Source organism: Pseudophryne corroboree, chromosome 1 (assembly GCF_028390025.1).
Source record: "Pseudophryne corroboree isolate aPseCor3 chromosome 1, aPseCor3.hap2, whole genome shotgun sequence".
Taxonomy (NCBI): Eukaryota; Metazoa; Chordata; class Amphibia; order Anura; family Myobatrachidae; genus Pseudophryne; species Pseudophryne corroboree.
Genome location: NC_086444.1, coordinates 886621584 through 886637913, shown reverse-complemented (window position 1 = coordinate 886637913; position 16330 = coordinate 886621584). Strand labels below are relative to the sequence as shown.

General features: G+C 34.3%; 18 non-coding genes across 18 annotated transcripts; all 18 read right to left on the bottom strand.

The window, feature by feature from the left end:
- Positions 1-426: 426 nt before the first annotated feature.
- Positions 427-499, bottom strand: TRNAK-UUU (transfer RNA lysine (anticodon UUU)). The gene has a single exon. It is a non-coding gene; the product is annotated as a tRNA-Lys (tRNA).
- A 1232-nt stretch (positions 500-1731) lies between these two features.
- Positions 1732-1804, bottom strand: TRNAK-UUU (transfer RNA lysine (anticodon UUU)). Its single transcript has one exon. It is a non-coding gene; the product is annotated as a tRNA-Lys (tRNA).
- Positions 1805-2382: 578 nt separating this feature from the next.
- Positions 2383-2455, bottom strand: TRNAK-UUU (transfer RNA lysine (anticodon UUU)). The gene has a single exon. It is a non-coding gene; the product is annotated as a tRNA-Lys (tRNA).
- Positions 2456-3687: 1232 nt separating this feature from the next.
- On the bottom strand, positions 3688-3760 carry TRNAK-UUU (transfer RNA lysine (anticodon UUU)). Its single transcript has one exon. It is a non-coding gene; the product is annotated as a tRNA-Lys (tRNA).
- Positions 3761-5641: 1881 nt separating this feature from the next.
- TRNAK-UUU (transfer RNA lysine (anticodon UUU)) lies at positions 5642-5714 on the bottom strand. Its single transcript has one exon. It is a non-coding gene; the product is annotated as a tRNA-Lys (tRNA).
- Positions 5715-6292: 578 nt separating this feature from the next.
- On the bottom strand, positions 6293-6365 carry TRNAK-UUU (transfer RNA lysine (anticodon UUU)). The gene has a single exon. It is a non-coding gene; the product is annotated as a tRNA-Lys (tRNA).
- Positions 6366-6943: 578 nt separating this feature from the next.
- TRNAK-UUU (transfer RNA lysine (anticodon UUU)) lies at positions 6944-7016 on the bottom strand. The gene has a single exon. It is a non-coding gene; the product is annotated as a tRNA-Lys (tRNA).
- Positions 7017-8248: 1232 nt separating this feature from the next.
- TRNAK-UUU (transfer RNA lysine (anticodon UUU)) lies at positions 8249-8321 on the bottom strand. Its single transcript has one exon. It is a non-coding gene; the product is annotated as a tRNA-Lys (tRNA).
- Positions 8322-8899: 578 nt separating this feature from the next.
- Positions 8900-8972, bottom strand: TRNAK-UUU (transfer RNA lysine (anticodon UUU)). Its single transcript has one exon. It is a non-coding gene; the product is annotated as a tRNA-Lys (tRNA).
- A 578-nt stretch (positions 8973-9550) lies between these two features.
- On the bottom strand, positions 9551-9623 carry TRNAK-UUU (transfer RNA lysine (anticodon UUU)). Its single transcript has one exon. It is a non-coding gene; the product is annotated as a tRNA-Lys (tRNA).
- Positions 9624-10853: 1230 nt separating this feature from the next.
- On the bottom strand, positions 10854-10926 carry TRNAK-UUU (transfer RNA lysine (anticodon UUU)). Its single transcript has one exon. It is a non-coding gene; the product is annotated as a tRNA-Lys (tRNA).
- A 578-nt stretch (positions 10927-11504) lies between these two features.
- TRNAK-UUU (transfer RNA lysine (anticodon UUU)) lies at positions 11505-11577 on the bottom strand. Its single transcript has one exon. It is a non-coding gene; the product is annotated as a tRNA-Lys (tRNA).
- Positions 11578-12156: 579 nt separating this feature from the next.
- TRNAK-UUU (transfer RNA lysine (anticodon UUU)) lies at positions 12157-12229 on the bottom strand. Its single transcript has one exon. It is a non-coding gene; the product is annotated as a tRNA-Lys (tRNA).
- A 578-nt stretch (positions 12230-12807) lies between these two features.
- Positions 12808-12880, bottom strand: TRNAK-UUU (transfer RNA lysine (anticodon UUU)). The gene has a single exon. It is a non-coding gene; the product is annotated as a tRNA-Lys (tRNA).
- A 578-nt stretch (positions 12881-13458) lies between these two features.
- Positions 13459-13531, bottom strand: TRNAK-UUU (transfer RNA lysine (anticodon UUU)). The gene has a single exon. It is a non-coding gene; the product is annotated as a tRNA-Lys (tRNA).
- Positions 13532-14110: 579 nt separating this feature from the next.
- Positions 14111-14183, bottom strand: TRNAK-UUU (transfer RNA lysine (anticodon UUU)). The gene has a single exon. It is a non-coding gene; the product is annotated as a tRNA-Lys (tRNA).
- A 579-nt stretch (positions 14184-14762) lies between these two features.
- On the bottom strand, positions 14763-14835 carry TRNAK-UUU (transfer RNA lysine (anticodon UUU)). The gene has a single exon. It is a non-coding gene; the product is annotated as a tRNA-Lys (tRNA).
- A 1231-nt stretch (positions 14836-16066) lies between these two features.
- TRNAK-UUU (transfer RNA lysine (anticodon UUU)) lies at positions 16067-16139 on the bottom strand. The gene has a single exon. It is a non-coding gene; the product is annotated as a tRNA-Lys (tRNA).
- Between the last annotated feature and the right edge of the window lie 191 nt (positions 16140-16330).

Below are 16330 nucleotides of genomic sequence, written 5' to 3'. Positions count from 1 at the left end.
TTAGTTTCCTCTGTGTTTAAGATGTAAATCCTTAGATTCGTTAAGTATCACCTTACTTCAATAATCACATTCAATTATTTTTGTCAAAGAGGTTTGATTTATTACTTGTCTAATTTAATCACTGTGTGCCTATCAAAGAAAGATGGATTTGAGTTCCTGATGAAATAAAGTCTTTAGAACTGACATGTAGCGATACTACTTTGTGATGATTATATTACTAGATGCCAATAATGTGTGCCTATTGAAGAGTGATAAAGTCCATTCTTAATATTCTACAGAATCTTTCCAATCTATTCACCTTCCCATTGAATAATGAACATAATCAGCATCAACAATTAAAAGATGGCTGCCTGCAGGAATGGATAATTTTAAACTCTGCAAAATTGTCCACTTCACAAACAAAAACACCATTTTTTAAAAGACACTTGCCTGAACAGGCACTTGAACCCTGGACCCTCAGATTAAAAGTCTGATGCTCTACCGACCGAGCTATCCAGGCTCTGAGCGCTGAAGTTGTCATATTGGAAACTGCTCAAATATATAAAACATGACAATTTGCTGTGCAATTACAAAAAATGTGGAAAAATATATGTGTTACTGCTATCATAAACTAAAAGACTTGGCTTGTATGGTCTCTTGATGAAATATATTTTAGTTTCCTCTGTGTTTAAGATGTAAATCCTTAGATTCGTTAAGTATCACCTTACTTCAATAATCACATTCAATTATTTTTGTCAAAGAGGTTTGATTTATTACTTGTCTAATTTAAGCACTGTGTGCCTATCAAAGAAGGATGGATTTGAGTTCCTGATGAAATAAAGTCTTTAGAACTGACATGTAGCGATACTATTTTGTGATGATTATATTACTAGATGCCAATAATGTGTGCCTATTGAAGAGTGATAAAGTCCATTCTTAATATTCTACAGAATCTTTCCAATCTATACACCTTCCCATTGATTAATGAACATAATCAGCATCAAAAATTAAAAGATGGCTGCCTACAGGAATGGATAATTTTAAACTCTGCAAAATTGTCCATTTCACAAACAAAAACACCATTGTTTAAGAGACACTCGCATGAACAGGGACTTGAACCCTGGACCCTCAGATTAAAAGTCTGATGCTCTACCAACTGAGCTATCCAGGATCTGAGTGCTGTAGATGCCATATTGGAAACTGCTCGAAATATATAAAACATGACAATTTGCTGTGCAATTACAAAAAATGTGGAAAAATATATATGTGTTACTGCAATCATGAACTGAAAGACTTGGCTTGTAGGGTCTCTTGATGAAATATATTTTAGTTTCCTCTGTGTTTAAGTTGTAAATCCTTAGATGCTTTAAGTATCACCTCACTTCAATAATCACATTCAATTATTTTTGTCTAAGAGGTTTGATTTATTACTTGTCTAATTTAATCACTGTGTGCCTATCAAAGAAGGATGGATTTGAGTTCCTGATGAAACAAACTCTTTAGAACTGACATGTAGTGATACTACTTTGTGATGACTATATTACTAGATGCCAATAATGTGTGCCTATTGAAGAGTGATAAAGTCCATTCTTAATATTCTAAAGAATCTCTCCAATCTATGCACCTTCCCATTGAATAATGAACATAATCAGCATCAACAATTAAAAGATGGCTGCCTGCAGGAATGGATAATTTTAAACTCTGCAAAATTGTCCACTTCACAAACAAAAACACCATTGTTTAAAAGACACTCGCCTGAACAGGGACTTGAACCCTGGACCCTCAGATTAAAAGTCTGATGCTCTACCGACTGAGCTATCCAGGCTCTGAGCACTGAAGTTGTAATATTGGAAACTGCTCAAATATATAAAACATGACAATTTGCTGTGCAATTACAAAAAATGTGGAAAAATATATGTGTTACTGCAATCATGAACTGAAAGACTTGGCTTGTAGGGTCTCTTGATGAAATATATTTTAGTTTCCTCTGTGTTTAAGATGTAAATCCCTAGATTCGTTAAGTATCACCTTACTTCAATAATCACATTCAATTATTTTTGTCAAAGAGGTTTGATTTATTACTTGTCTAATTTAATCACCGTGTGCCTATCAAAGAAGGATGGATTTGAGTTCCTGATGAAATAAAGTCTTTAGAACTGACATGTAGCGATACTACTTTGTAATGACTATATTACTAGATGCCAATAATGTGTGCCTATTGAAGAGTGATAAAGTCCATTCTTAATATTCTAAAGAATCTCTCCAATCTATACACCTTCCCATTGAATAATGAACATAATCAGCATCAACAATTAAAAGATGGCTGCCTGCAGGAATGGATCATTTTAAACTCTGCAAAATTGTCCATTTCACAAACAAAAACACCATTGTTTAAAAGACACTCGCCTGAACAGGGACTTGAACCCTGGACCCTCAGATTAAAAGACTGATGTTCTACCGACTGAGCTATCCAGGCTCTGAGCGCTGAAGTTGCCATATTGGAAACTGCTCAAATATATAAAACATGACAATTTGCTGTGCAATTACAAAAAATGTGGAAAAATATATGTGTTACTGCTATCATGAACTGAAAGACTTGGCTTGTAGGGTCTCTTGATGAAATATATTTTAGTTTCCTCTGTGTTTAAGATGTAAATCCTTAGATTCGTTAAGTATCACCTTACTTCAATAATCACATTCAATTATTTTTGTCAAAGAGGTTTGATTTATTACTTGTCTAATTTAACCACTGTGTGCCTATCAAAGAAGGATGGATTTGAGTTCCTGATGAAATAAAGTCTTTAGAACTGACATGTAGCGATACTATTTTGTGATGATTATATTACTAGATGCCAATAATGTGTGCCTATTGAAGAGTGATAAAGTCCATTCTTAATATTCTACAGAATCTTTCCAATCTGTACACCTTCCCATTGATTAATGAACATAATCAGCATCAAAAATTAAAAGATGGCTGCCTACAGGAATGGATAATTTTAAACTCTGCAAAATTGTCCATTTCACAAACAAAAACACCATTGTTTAAAAGACACTCGCATGAACAGGGACTAGAACCCTGGACCCTCAGATTAAAAGTCTGATGCTCTACCGACTGAGCTATCCAGGATCTGAGTGCTGTAGATGCCATATTGGAAACTGCTCGAAATATATAAAACATGACAATTTGCTGTGCAATTACAAAAAATGTGGAAAAATATATATGTGTTACTGCAATCATGAACTGAAAGACTTGGCTTGTAGGGTCTCTTGATGAAATATATTTTAGTTTCCTCTGTGTTTAAGTTGTAAATCCTTAGATGCTTTAAGTATCACCTCACTTCAATAATCACATTCAATTATTTTTGTCTAAGAGGTTTGATTTATTACTTGTCTAATTTAATCACTGTGTGCCTATCAAAGAAGGATGGATTTGAGTTCCTGATGAAACAAAGTCTTTAGAACTGACATGTAGTGATACTACTTTGTGATGACTATATTACTAGATGCCAATAATGTGTGCCTATTGAAGAGTGATAAAGTCCATTCTTAATATTCTAAAGAATCTCTCCAATCTATACACCTTCCCATTGAATAATGAACATAATCAGCATCAACAATTAAAAGATGGCTGCCTGCAGGAATGGATAATTTTAAACTCTGCAAAATTGTCCACTTCACAAACAAAAACACCATTGTTTAAAAGACACTCGCCTGAACAAGGACTTGAACCCTGGACCCTCAGATTAAAAGTCTGATGCTCTACCGACTGAGCTATCCAGGCTCTGAGCACTGAAGTTGTCATATTGGAAACTGCTCAAATATATAAAACATGACAATTTGCTGTGCAATTACAAAAAATGTGGAAAAATATATGTGTTACTGCAATCATGAACTGAAAGACTTGGCTTGTAGGGTCTCTTGATGAAATATATTTTAGTTTCCTCTGTGTTTAAGATGTAAATCCCTAGATTCGTTAAGTATCACCTTACTTCAATAATCACATTCAATTATTTTTGTCAAAGAGGTTTGATTTATTACTTGTCTAATTTAATCACTGTGTGCCTATCAAAGAAGGATGGATTTGAGTTCCTGATGAAATAAAGTCTTTAGAACTGACATGTAGCGATACTACTTTGTAATGACTATATTACTAGATGCCAATAATGTGTGCCTATTGAAGAGTGATAAAGTCCATTCTTAATATTCTAAAGAATCTCTCCAATCTATACACCTTCCCATTGAATAATGAACATAATCAGCATCAACAATTAAAAGATGGCTGCCTGCAGGAATGGATCATTTTAAACTCTGCAAAATTGTCCATTTCACAAACAAAAACACCATTGTTTAAAAGACACTCGCCTGAACAGGGACTTGAACCCTGGACCCTCAGATTAAAAGACTGATGTTCTACCGACTGAGCTATCCATGCTCTGAGCGCTGAAGTTGCCATATTGGAAACAGCTCAAATATATAAAACATGACAATTTGCTGTGCAATTACAAAAAATGTGGAAAAATATATGTGTTACTGCAATCATGAACTGAAAGACTTGGCTTGTAGGGTCTCTTGATGAAATATATTTTAGTTTCCTCTGTGTTTAAGATGTAAATCCTTAGATTCGTTAAGTATCACCTTACTTCAATAATCACATTCAATTATTTTTGTCAAAGAGGTTTGATTTATTACTTGTCTAATTTAATCACTGTGTGCCTATCAAAGAAGGATGGATTTGAGTTCCTGATGAAATAAAGTCTTTAGAACTGACATGTAGCGATACTACTTTGTGATGATTATATTACTAGATGCCAATAATGTGTGCCTATTGAAGAGTGATAAAGTCCATTCTTAATATTCTACAGAATCTTTCCAATCTATACACCTTCCCATTGAATAATGAACATAATCAGCATCAACAATTAAAAGATGGCTGCCTGCAGGAATGGATAATTTTAAACTCTGCAAAATTGTCCATTTCACAAACAAAAACACCATTGTTTAAAAGACACTCGCAAGAACAGGGACTTGAACCCTGGACCCTCAGATTAAAAGTCTGATGCTCTACCGACTGAGCTATCCAGGCTCTGAGTGCTGAAATTGCCATATTGGAAACTGCTCGAAATATATAAAACATGACAATTTGCTGTGCAATTACAAAAAATGTGGAAAAATATATGTGTTACTGCAATCATGAACTGAAAGACTTGGCTTGTAGGGTCTCTTGATGAAATATATTTTAGTTTCCTCTGTGTTTAAGTTGTAAATCCTTAGATGCTTTAAGTATCACCTCACTTCAATAATCACATTCAATTATTTTTGTCAAAGAGGTTTGATTTATTACTTGTCTAATTTAATCACTGTGTGCCTGTCAAAGATGGATGGATTTGAGTTCCTGATGAAACAAAGTCTTTAGAACTGACATGTAGTGATACTACTTTGTGATGATTATATTACTAGATGCCAATAATGTGTGCCTATTGAAGAGTGATAAAGTCCATTCTTAATATTCTAAAGAATCTCTCCAATCTATACACCTTCCCATTGAATAATGAACATAATCAGCATCAACAATGAAAAGATGGCTGCCTGCAGGAATGGATAATTTTAAACTCTGCAAAATTGTCCACTTCACAAACAAAAACACCATTGTTTAAAAGACACTCGCCTGAACAGGGACTTGAACCCTGGACCCTCAGATTAAAAGTCTGATGCTCTACCGACTGAGCTATCCAGGCTCTGAGCGCTGATGTTGCCATATTGGAAACTGCTCAAATATATAAAACATGACAATTTGCTGTGCAATTACAAAAAATGTGGAAAAATATATGTGTTACTGCTATCATGAACTGAAAGACTTGGCTTGTAGGGTCTCTTGATGAAATATATTTTAGTTTCCTCTGTGTTTAAGATGTAAATCCTTAGATTCGTTAAGTATCACCTTACTTCAATAATCACATTCAATTATTTTTGTCAAAGAGGTTTGATTTATTACTTGTCTAATTTAAGCACTGTGTGCCTATCAAAGAAGGATGGATTTGAGTTCCTGATGAAATAAAGTCTTTAGAACTGACATGTAGCGATACTATTTTGTGATGATTATATTACTAGATGCCAATAATGTGTGCCTATTGAAGAGTGATAAAGTCCATTCTTAATATTCTACAGAATCTTTCCAATCTATACACCTTCCCATTGATTAATGAACATAATCAGCATCAACAATTAAAAGATGGCTGCCTGCAGGAATGGATAATTTTAAACTCTGCAAAATTGTCCACTTCACAAACAAAAACACCATTTTTTAAAAGACACTTGCCTGAACAGGGACTTGAACCCTGGACACTCAGATTAAAAGTCTGATGCTCTACCGACTGAGCTATCCAGGCTCTGAGCGATGAAGTTGCCATATTGGAAACTGCTCAAATATATAAAACATGACAATTTGCTGTGCAATTACAAAAAATGTGGAAAAATATATGTGTTACTGCTATCATGAACTGAAAGACTTGGCTTGTAGGGTCTCTTGATGAAATATATTTTAGTTTCCTCTGTGTTTAAGATGTAAATCCTTAGATTCGTTAAGTATCACCTTACTTCAATAATCACATTCAATTATTTTTGTCAAAGAGGTTTGATTTATTACTTGTCTAATTTAATCACTGTGTGCCTATCAAAGAAAGATGGATTTGAGTTCCTGATGAAATAAAGTCTTTAGAACTGACATGTAGCGATACTACTTTGTGATGATTATATTACTAGATGCCAATAATGTGTGCCTATTGAAGAGTGATAAAGTCCATTCTTAATATTCTACAGAATCTTTCCAATCTATTCACCTTCCCATTGAATAATGAACATAATCAGCATCAACAATTAAAAGATGGCTGCCTGCAGGAATGGATAATTTTAAACTCTGCAAAATTGTCCACTTCACAAACAAAAACACCATTTTTTAAAAGACACTTGCCTGAACAGGGACTTGAACCCTGGACCCTCAGATTAAAAGTCTGGTGCTCTACCGACCGAGCTATCCAGGCTCTGAGCGCTGAAGTTGTCATATTGGAAACTGCTCAAATATATAAAACATGACAATTTGCTGTGCAATTACAAAAAATGTGGAAAAATATATGTGTTACTGCTATCATAAACTAAAAGACTTGGCTTGTATGGTCTCTTGATGAAATATATTTTAGTTTCCTCTGTGTTTAAGATGTAAATCCTTAGATTCGTTAAGTATCACCTTACTTCAATAATCACATTCAATTATTTTTGTCAAAGAGGTTTGATTTATTACTTGTCTAATTTAAGCACTGTGTGCCTATCAAAGAAGGATGGATTTGAGTTCCTGATGAAATAAAGTCTTTAGAACTGACATGTAGCGATACTATTTTGTGATGATTATATTACTAGATGCCAATAATGTGTGCCTATTGAAGAGTGATAAAGTCCATTCTTAATATTCTACAGAATCTTTCCAATCTATACACCTTCCCATTGATTAATGAACATAATCAGCATCAAAAATTAAAAGATGGCTGCCTACAGGAATGGATAATTTTAAACTCTGCAAAATTGTCCATTTCACAAACAAAAACACCATTGTTTAAGAGACACTCGCATGAACAGGGACTTGAACCCTGGACCCTCAGATTAAAAGTCTGATGCTCTACCGACTGAGCTATCCAGGATCTGAGTGCTGTAGATGCCATATTGGAAACTGCTCGAAATATATAAAACATGACAATTTGCTGTGCAATTACAAAAAATGTGGAAAAATATATATGTGTTACTGCAATCATGAACTGAAAGACTTGGCTTGTAGGGTCTCTTGATGAAATATATTTTAGTTTCCTCTGTGTTTAAGTTGTAAATCCTTAGATGCTTTAAGTATCACCTCACTTCAATAATCACATTCAATTATTTTTGTCTAAGAGGTTTGATTTATTACTTGTCTAATTTAATCACTGTGTGCCTATCAAAGAAGGATGGATTTGAGTTCCTGATGAAACAAACTCTTTAGAACTGACATGTAGTGATACTACTTTGTGATGACTATATTACTAGATGCCAATAATGTGTGCCTATTGAAGAGTGATAAAGTCCATTCTTAATATTCTAAAGAATCTCTCCAATCTATGCACCTTCCCATTGAATAATGAACATAATCAGCATCAACAATTAAAAGATGGCTGCCTGCAGGAATGGATAATTTTAAACTCTGCAAAATTGTCCACTTCACAAACAAAAACACCATTGTTTAAAAGACACTCGCCTGAACAGGGACTTGAACCCTGGACCCTCAGATTAAAAGTCTGATGCTCTACCGACTGAGCTATCCAGGCTCTGAGCACTGAAGTTGTAATATTGGAAACTGCTCAAATATATAAAACATGACAATTTGCTGTGCAATTACAAAAAATGTGGAAAAATATATGTGTTACTGCAATCATGAACTGAAAGACTTGGCTTGTAGGGTCTCTTGATGAAATATATTTTAGTTTCCTCTGTGTTTAAGATGTAAATCCCTAGATTCGTTAAGTATCACCTTACTTCAATAATCACATTCAATTATTTTTGTCAAAGAGGTTTGATTTATTACTTGTCTAATTTAATCACTGTGTGCCTATCAAAGAAGGATGGATTTGAGTTCCTGATGAAATAAAGTCTTTAGAACTGACATGTAGCGATACTACTTTGTAATGACTATATTACTAGATGCCAATAATGTGTGCCTATTGAAGAGTGATAAAGTCCATTCTTAATATTCTAAAGAATCTCTCCAATCTATACACCTTCCCATTGAATAATGAACATAATCAGCATCAACAATTAAAAGATGGCTGCCTGCAGGAATGGATCATTTTAAACTCTGCAAAATTGTCCATTTCACAAACAAAAACACCATTGTTTAAAAGACACTCGCCTGAACAGGGACTTGAACCCTGGACCCTCAGATTAAAAGACTGATGTTCTACCGACTGAGCTATCCAGGCTCTGAGCGCTGAAGTTGCCATATTGGAAACAGCTCAAATATATAAAACATGACAATTTGCTGTGCAATTACAAAAAATGTGGAAAAATATATGTGTTACTGCAATCATGAACTGAAAGACTTGGCTTGTAGGGTCTCTTGATGAAATATATTTTAGTTTCCTCTGTGTTTAAGATGTAAATCCTTAGATTCGTTAAGTATCACCTTACTTCAATAATCACATTCAATTATTTTTGTCAAAGAGGTTTGATTTATTACTTGTCTAATTTAATCACTGTGTGCCTATCAAAGAAGGATGGATTTGAGTTCCTGATGAAATAAAGTCTTTAGAACTGACATGTAGCGATACTACTTTGTGATGATTATATTACTAGATGCCAATAATGTGTGCCTATTGAAGAGTGATAAAGTCCATTCTTAATATTCTAAAGAATCTCTCCAATCTATACACCTTCCCATTGAATAATGAACATAATCAGCATCAACAATTAAAAGATGGCTGCCTGCAGGAATGGATCATTTTAAACTCTGCAAAATTGTCCATTTCACAAACAAAAACACCATTGTTTAAAAGACACTCGCCTGAACAGGGACTTGAACCCTGGACCCTCAGATTAAAAGACTGATGTTCTACCGACTGAGCTATCCAGGCTCTGAGCGCTGAAGTTGCCATATTGGAAACAGCTCAAATATATAAAACATGACAATTTGCTGTGCAATTACAAAAAATGTGGAAAAATATATGTGTTACTGCAATCATGAACTGAAAGACTTGGCTTGTAGGGTCTCTTGATGAAATATATTTTAGTTTCCTCTGTGTTTAAGATGTAAATCCTTAGATTCGTTAAGTATCACCTTACTTCAATAATCACATTCAATTATTTTTGTCAAAGAGGTTTGATTTATTACTTGTCTAATTTAATCACTGTGTGCCTATCAAAGAAGGATGGATTTGAGTTCCTGATGAAATAAAGTCTTTAGAACTGACATGTAGCGATACTACTTTGTGATGATTATATTACTAGATGCCAATAATGTGTGCCTATTGAAGAGTGATAAAGTCCATTCTTAATATTCTACAGAATCTTTCCAATCTATACACCTTCCCATTGAATAATGAACATAATCAGCATCAACAATTAAAAGATGGCTGCCTGCAGGAATGGATAATTTTAAACTCTGCAAAATTGTCCATTTCACAAACAAAAACACCATTGTTTAAAAGACACTCGCAAGAACAGGGACTTGAACCCTGGACCCTCAGATTAAAAGTCTGATGCTCTACCGACTGAGCTATCCAGGCTCTGAGTGCTGAAATTGCCATATTGGAAACTGCTCGAAATATATAAAACATGACAATTTGCTGTGCAATTACAAAAAATGTGGAAAAATATATGTGTTACTGCAATCATGAACTGAAAGACTTGGCTTGTAGGGTCTCTTGATGAAATATATTTTAGTTTCCTCTGTGTTTAAGTTGTAAATCCTTAGATGCTTTAAGTATCACCTCACTTCAATAATCACATTCAATTATTTTTGTCAAAGAGGTTTGATTTATTACTTGTCTAATTTAATCACTGTGTGCCTGTCAAAGATGGATGGATTTGAGTTCCTGATGAAACAAAGTCTTTAGAACTGACATGTAGTGATACTACTTTGTGATGATTATATTACTAGATGCCAATAATGTGTGCCTATTGAAGAGTGATAAAGTCCATTCTTAATATTCTAAAGAATCTCTCCAATCTATACACCTTCCCATTGAATAATGAACATAATCAGCATCAACAATGAAAAGATGGCTGCCTGCAGGAATGGATAATTTTAAACTCTGCAAAATTGTCCACTTCACAAACAAAAACACCATTGTTTAAAAGACACTCGCCTGAACAGGGACTTGAACCCTGGACCCTCAGATTAAAAGTCTGATGCTCTACCGACTGAGCTATCCAGGCTCTGAGCGCTGATGTTGCCATATTGGAAACTGCTCAAATATATAAAACATGACAATTTGCTGTGCAATTACAAAAAATTTGGAAAAATATATGTGTTACTGCTATCATAAACTAAAAGACTTGGCTTGTATGGTCTCTTGATGAAATATATTTTAGTTTCCTCTGTGTTTAAGATGTAAATCCTTAGATTTGTTAAGTATCACCTAACTTCAATAATCACATTCAATTCTTTTTGTCAAAGAGGTTTGATTTATTACTTGTCTAATTTAATCACTGTGTGCCTATCAAAGAAGGATGGATTTGAGTTCCTGATGAAATAAAGTCTTTAGAACTGACATGTAGCGATACTACTGTGTGATGATTATATTACTAGATGCCAATAATGTGTGTCTATTGAAGAGTGATAAAGTCCATTTTTAATATTCTACAGAATCTTTCCCATCTATACACCTTCCCATTGAATAATGAACATAATCAGCATCAACAATTAAAAGATGGCTGCCTGCAGGAATGGATGATTTTAAACTCTGCAAAATTGTCCATTTCACAAACAAAAACAACATTGCTTAAAAGACACTCGCCTGAACAGGGACTTGAACCCTGGACCCTCAGATTAAAAGTCTGATGCTCTACCGACTGAGCTATCCAGGCTCTGAGCGCTGAAGTTGCCATATTGGAAAATGCTCGAAATATATAAAACATGAAAATTTGCTGTGCAATTACAAAAAATGTGGAAAAATATATGTGTTACTGCAATCATGAACTGAAAGACTTGGCTTGTAGGGTCTCTTGATTAAATATATTTTAGTTTCCTCTGTGTTTAAGTTGTAGATCCTTAGATGCTTTAAGTATCACCTCACTTCAATAATCACATTCAATTATTTTTGTCAAAGAGGTTTGATTTATTACTTGTCTAATTTAATCACTGTGTGCCTATCAAAGAAGGATGGATTTGAGTTCCTGATGAAACAAAGTCTTTAGAACTGACATGTAGTGATACTACTTTGTGATGACTATATTACTAGATGCCAATAATGTGTGCCTATTGAAGAGTGATAAAGTCCATTCTTAATATTCTAAAGAATCTCTCCAATCTATACACCTTCCCATTGAATAATGAACATAATCAGCATCAACAATTAAAAGATGGCTGCCTGCAGGAATGGATGATTTTAAACTCTGCAAAATTGTCCACTTCACAAACAAAAACACCATTGTTTAAAAGACACTCGCCTGAACAGGGACTTGAACCCTGGACCCTCAGATTAAAAGTCTGATGCTCTACCGACTGAGCTATCCAGGCTCTGAGCGCTGAAGTTGCCATATTGGAAACTGCTCAAATATATAAAACATGACAATTTGCTGTGCAATTACAAAAAATGTGGAAAAATATATGTGTTACTGCAATCATGAACTGAAAGACTTGGCTTGTAGGGTCTCTTGATGAAATATATTTTAGTTTCCTCTGTGTTTAAGATGTAAATCCTTAGATTCGTTAAGTATCACCTTACTTCAATAATCACATTCAATTATTTTTGTCAAAGAGGTTTGATTTATTACCTGTCTAATTTAATCACTGTGTACCTATCAAAGAAGGATGGATTTGAGTTCCTGATGAAACAAAGTCTTTAGAACTGACATGTAGTGATACTACTTTGTGATGACTATATTACTAGATGCCAATAATGTGTGCCTATTGAAGAGTGATAAAGTCCATTCTTAATATTCTAAAGAATCTCTCCAATCTATACACCTTCCCATTGAATAATGAACATAATCAGCATCAACAATTAAAAGATGGCTGCCTGCAGGAATGGATAATTTTAAACTCTGCAAAATTGTCCACTTCACAAACAAAAACACCATTGTTTAAAAGACACTCGCCTGAACAGGGACTTGAACCCTGGACCCTCAGATTAAAAGTCTGATGCTCTACCGACTGAGCTATCCAGGTTCGGAGCGCTGAAGTTGCCATATTGGAAACTGCTCAAATATATAAAACATGACAATTTGCTGTGCAATTACAAAAAATGTGGAAAAATATATGTGTTACTGCAATCATGAACTGAAAGACTTGGCTTGTAGGGTCTCTTGATGAAATATATTTTAGTTTCCTCTGTGTTTAAGATGTAAATCCTTAGATTCGTTGAGTATCACCTTACTTCAATAATCACATTCAATTATTTTTGTCAAAGAGGTTTGATTTATTACTTGTCTAATTTAATCACTGTGTGCCTATCAAAGAAGGATGGATTTGAGTTCCTGATGAAATAAAGTCTTTAGAACTGACATGTAGCGATACTACTTTGTGATGATTATATTACTAGATGCCAATAATGTGTGCCTATTGAAGAGTGATAAAGTCCATTCTTAATATTCTACAGAATCTTTCCAATCTATACACCTTCCCATTGAATAATGAACATAATCAGCATCAACAATTAAAAGATGGCTGCCTGCAGGAATGGATAATTTTAAATTCTGCAAAATTGTCCACTTCACAAACAAAAACACCATTGTTTAAAAGGCACTCGCCTGAACAGGGACTTGAACCCTGGACCCTCAGATTAAAAGTCTGATGCTCTACCGACTGAGCTATCCAGGCTCTGAGCGCTGAAGTTGCCATATTGGAAACTGCTCAAAATATATAAAACATGACAATTTGCTGTGCAATTACAAAAAATGTGGAAAAATACATGTGTTACTGCAATCATGAACTGAAAGACTTGGCTTGTAGGGTCTCTTGATGAAATATATTTTAGTTTCCTCTGTGTTTAAGTTGTAAATCCTTAGATGCTTTAAGTATCACCTCACTTCAATAATCACATTCAATTATTTTTGTCAAAGAGGTTTGATTTATTACTTGTCTAATTTAATCACTGTGTGCCTATCAAAGAAGGATGGATTTGAGTTCCTGATGAAACAAAGTCTTTAGAACTGACATGTAGTGATACTACTTTGTGATGATTATATTACTAGATGCCAATAATGTGTGCCTATTGAAGAGTGATAAAGTCCATTCTTAATATTCTAAAGAATCTCTCCAATCTATACACCTTCCCATTGAATAATGAACATAATCAGCATCAACAATTAAAAGATGGCTGCCTGCAGGAATGGATGATTTTAAACTCTGCAAAATTGTCCATTTCACAAACAAAAACACCATTGTTTAAAAGACACTCGCCTGAACAGGCACTTGAACCCTGGACCCTCAGATTAAAAGTCTGATGCTCTACCGACTGAGCTATCCAGGCTCTGAGCACTGAAGTTGCCTTATTGGAAACTGCTCGAAATATATAAAACATGACAATTTGCTGTGCAATTACAAAAAATGTGGAAAAATATATGTGTTACTGCTATTATGAACTAAAAGACTTGGCTTGTATGGTCTCTTGATGAAATATATTTTAGTTTCCTCTGTGTTTAAGATGTAAATCCTTAGATTCGTTAAGTATCACCTTACTTCAATAATCACATTCAATTATTTTTGTCAAAGAGGTTTGATTTATTACTTGTCTAATTTAATCACTGTGTGCCTATCAAAGAAAGATGGATTTGAGTTCCTGATGAAATAAAGTCTTTAGAACTGACATGTAGCGATACTACTTTGTGATGATTATATTACTAGATGCCAATAATGTGTGCCTATTGAAGAGTGATAAAGTCCATTCTTAATATTCTACAGAATCTTTCCAATCTATTCACCTTCCCATTGAATAATGAACATAATCAGCATCAACAATTAATAGATGGCTGCCTGCAGGAATGGATAATTTTAAACTCTGCAAAATTGTCCATTTCACAAACAAAAACACCATTGTTTAAAAGACACTCGCCTGAACAGGGACTTGAACCCTGGACCCTCAGATTAAAAGTCTGATGCTCTACTGACTGAGCTATCCAGGCTCTGAGTGCTGAAGTTGCCATATTGGAAACTGCTTGAAATATATAAAACATGACAATTTGCTGTGCAAATACAAACAATGTGGATAAATATATGTGTTACTGCTATCATGAACTGAAAGACTTGGCTTGTAGGGTCTCTTGATGAAATATATTTTAGTTTCCTCTGTGTTTAAGATGTAAATCCTTAGATTCGTTAAGTATCACCTTACTTCAATAATCACATTCAATTATTTTTGTCAAAGAGGTTTGATTTATTACTTGTCTAATTTAATCACTGTGTGCCTATCAAAGAAGGATGGATTTGAGTTCCTGATGAAATAAAGTCTTTAGAACTGACATGTAGCGATACTACTTTGTAATGACTATATTACTAGATGCCAATAATGTGTGCCTATTGAAGAGTGATAAAGTCCATTCTTAATATTCTACAGAATCTCTCCAATCTATACACCTTCCCATTGAATAATGAACATAATCAGCATCAACAATTAAAAGATGGCTGCCTGCAGGAATGGATAATTTTAAACTCTGCAAAATTGTCCATTTCACAAACAAAAACACCATTGTTTAAAAGACACTCGCAAGAACAGGGACTTGAACCCTGGACCCTCAGATTAAAAGTCTGATGCTCTACCGACTGAGCTATCCAGGCTCTGAGTGCTGAAGTTGCCATATTGGAAACTGCTCGAAATATATAAAACATGACAATTTGCTGTGCAATTACAAAAAATGTGGAAAAATATATGTGTTACTGCAATCATGAACTGAAAGACTTGGCTTGTAGGGTCTCTTGATGAAATATATTTTAGTTTCCTCTGTGTTTAAGTTGTAAATCCTTAGATGCTTTAAGTATCACCTCACTTCAATAATCACATTCAATTATTTTTGTCAAAGTGGTTTGATTTATTACTTGTCTAATTTAATCACTGTGTGCCTGTCAAAGAAGGATGGATTTGAGTTCCTGATGAAATAAAGTCTTTAGAACTGACATGTAGTGATACTACTTTGTGATGATTATATTACTAGATGCCAATAATGTGTGCCTATTGAAGAGTGATAAAGTCCATTCTTAATATTCTACAGAATCTTTCCAATCTATACACCTTCCCATTGAATAATGAACATAATCAGCATCAACAATTAAAAGATGGCTGCCTGCAGGAATGGATAATTTTAAACTCTGCAAAATTGTCCACTTCACAAACAAAAACACCATTGTTTAAAAGACACTCGCCTGAACAGGGACTTGAACCCTGGACCCTCAGATTAAAAGTCTGATGCTCTACTGACTGAGCTATCCAGGCTCTGAGTGCTGAAGTTGCCATATTGGAAACTGCTTGAAATATATAAAACATGACAATTTGCTGTGCAAATACAAACAATGTGGATAAATATATGTGTTACTGCTATCATGAACTGAAAGACTTGGCTTGTAGGGTCTCTTGATGAAATATATTTTAGTTTCCTCTCTGTTTAAGATGTAAATCCTTAGATT